At 49.1% G+C, this 3139-nt stretch overlaps 1 pseudogene; it reads right to left on the reverse strand.

Moving 5' to 3' along the window:
* The window catches only part of LOC106724171, a 1494-nt pseudogene extending 697 nt beyond the window's left edge, over positions 1-797 (reverse strand).
* Between the last annotated feature and the right edge of the window lie 2342 nt (positions 798-3139).

Consider the following 3139-nt stretch of genomic DNA (forward strand, 5'->3'; position numbering starts at 1 on the left):
TTGTTGATAGCCATTCTGACAGGTGTGAGATGGTACCTCCATTGTTTTGATTTGCATCTTACAGATTAGTGACTTTGAGCATGTTTTCATATCTCTCAGCCTTTGGTATGTCTGCTTTTGAAAAGTATTTAGGTCCTTTGCCAATTTCTTGGCTGGGCATTCAATCTTCATTTTAAGTTGTATGAGTAACCTGTAAACTTTGGAGATTAAACCCTTATCTGGGATAGCATTAGCAAATATGTTCTCCCATGCAGTGGGCTTTCTTGCAGTCTCTCTTTTGTCACTCAGTCTGTCTCTGGATATCTCCAAGGGTAACCAGTTGCCTGCAGAGAAGCTGTGGCCCACAGAGACCTGCTCTTGGGATCATCTCTGCCCAATTTAAAACTGGGCTGGGGGCCGGTGTGTAGAGACCCAGGACCAGCACAGCCCAGGGGTTCACCCACACTTCCTGATGCAATTAGTTTCCTGGTGTTTGTGGCATGGAAAGTACTTCAGTTCTCCTTCAGGGCTACAGGCCTGGGGACCCCGCAGTCTCCTGTATGTACAGATTTTCTGGGGTTTCTCCCAGGTCCCCCCACCCTGCTGCCTGCCGCTGAGCACACTGTCAGGATGAGACGTTGTCTTTGTGACTGGAGTTTTGAAAATGCAGCTGGTCAGCCTCCTAGGAAGTTGAGACCTTTCACGATGTCTCTGCTTGGTCTTGGATAAAATAAGTTGTCTCTTCTTGGCATCCTATTTCTCTGGAGCTTTCCCAGAAAACCCTGTTCTGTATTCTAGATCAGTACAGGTTTCCCCATGGCTGCAGAGCTGTCTTGCTGACCCACTCCTGAGATGCAGACAGCCTGTGGCTTGCTGGAAACTGCCTGCCCTATCCTTTTCTCACACCAGAAGAACAAGGCCTGTCTAAGTGGGGAGGAGGATGGGGCCTTAAAGAGGCAGAATCTAGACTGTAGACTACCTGCAAAGAAGCTGCTTGTGACAAAGGTTGGCTCCCAGCTCTCCCTAATAATAGGCCTTCAATGGCAAAGAAATGTGGACCATGGAACCAAAAGGCTAGTCACAGGCTTTAGGGCCCGATGATAGCTTCAGCCGGAATCCTGCCACTTTTCATGTCTCCAGGGAGTTGCTTAAGCTGTGAGTGTTTAACCTGGTAAAACAGGTCAACTAAAGGCGTCTGAGCTATGAGGCCTCCATGGTGGTCATAGGAGCTTGGCTTACTGCCCGCCCTGTAACCAGGAACTGATTGACAGCTGTGAACATGCTTCCCTGCTGAGCTCTCCTGGTCTGGTGTTGAAGAGAAGTTCCTACCCCTACACAGCTTCCTCTCCTGAATGTCCACTACCCTCAAGCGCTACCTGGGCAGCTTCTTCTTTAGACTGATTCTTGCTGTCCCCTCTTCATCACTAAGTGGCATAGCCTTTGGGTAAGAGACTTAGATGAGAGATAAGATGTAGTGGGGAAGGGGGTTCATGTAGCTGGGTTCTAAGTGGAGACTTCTGGCAGGAAGAACAGAAGCCACTCCTTAAGGATAAGGGGGGCTCCCTTCTAATGCCCTGGGCAGGAAGGCCCTCTGGGTGCAGCTCTAGGTATCAGGGCTCCCACACCTCAGCCTAACCCCTTGTTACAGCCCAGGGGCACCTAAGCATCCTATTTCTCTGGAGCTTTCCCAGAAAACCCCGTCCTCTATTCTAGATCAGTACAGGTTCCCCCATGGCTGCAGAGCCCATCAGGCTCCCTTCCTGGGCCTGGGGTAGATTTGGACCAGTTCATCGCATGTCAGGTTGTTTCTTTGTTTTATTATTTTTCTTTATTGATTAAGGTATCACATGTGTCCATGTCAGGTCATTTTTTGTCATAAAATGCTTGAGGTGTCTTGAGATGAGGGGCAAGGGAGATTTGCATGCAAGCCTCATGCTAAGTGAGAACCATTTGTGGGGCTGGGGTTCAATGGCAAAGAAATGTGGACCATGGAACCAAAAGGCTAGTCACAGGCTTTAGGGCCCAATGATAGCTTCAGCCGGAATCCTGCCACTTCTCATGTCTCCAGGGAGTTGCTTAAGCTGTGAATGTTTAACCTGATAGCTCAGTTGCCTTCAGTTGACATGTTTTATGAGGCCTGCGTGGTGGTCATAGGAGCTTGGCTTACTGCCCACCCTGTAACCAGGAACTACTGTCTGCCAGCTGTGAACATGCTCCCCTGCTGAGCTCACCTGGTTTCAGTTCTAGGTATGGTGTTGAAGCGAAGTTCCAGTTCTTTGCACAGCTCCCTACCCTGAATGTCCACTACCCTCAAGACTTACCTGGGCAGCTTCTCTCTTCAGACTGATTCCTACTGTCCCCTCTTCATCACTAAGTGGCATAGCCTTTGGGTAACTGAGACTTAGATGAGAGATAGATGAGATGTTGCGGGGAAGGGAGTTCATGTAGCTGGGTCCTAAGTGGAGGCTTGCTGGCAGGAAGAACAGAAGCCACTCCCTAAGGATAAGAGGGGCTCCCTTCTAATGCCCTGGGCAGGAAGGCTCTCTGGGGGCAGCTCTAGGTATCAGGGCTCCCAACCCTCAGCCTAACCCCTTGTTACAGCCCAGGGGCACCTACAGAGATGGCCTAGTCTCTGACCACTGACTCCTACCTTCCAGCCCATCAGGCTCCCTTCCTGGGCCTGGGGTAGATTTGGACCAGTTCATCGCATGTCAGGTTGTTTCTTTGTTTTATTATTTTTCTTTATTGATTAAGGTATCACATGTGTCCATGTCAGGTCATTTTTTGTCATAAAATGCTTGAGGTGTCTTGAGATGAGGGGCAAGGGAGATTTGCATGCAAGCCTCATGCTAAGTGAGAACCATTTGTGGGGCTGGGGTAGGAAATGACCTCTTCTGCCTTCAAGAAGTTCTTCAGGAAATTTAAGGTGAGGCAAACTCTGACCCTGGAGCTCTTCTTTGAGACTCTGTTCTTGATTCCGTCCCCTCCTCTCAGATTCCCAAGAATGATCCTGCTTTGTGGCAGCTCTGCAGGGTCAAGGCAAGATGTTTGCTTATTTCAACTACTTCCCAGAGACCAAGACCTAACCAGTCCTAGGAGCTGGCTTTCCCCACGTTTCTGCTATTTCATGTACATTTTAACCTGACAATCATTATCTTAA

Source organism: Myotis brandtii, unplaced genomic scaffold (genome assembly GCF_000412655.1).
Source record: "Myotis brandtii unplaced genomic scaffold, ASM41265v1 scaffold740, whole genome shotgun sequence".
Classification (NCBI taxonomy): domain Eukaryota; kingdom Metazoa; phylum Chordata; class Mammalia; order Chiroptera; family Vespertilionidae; genus Myotis; species Myotis brandtii.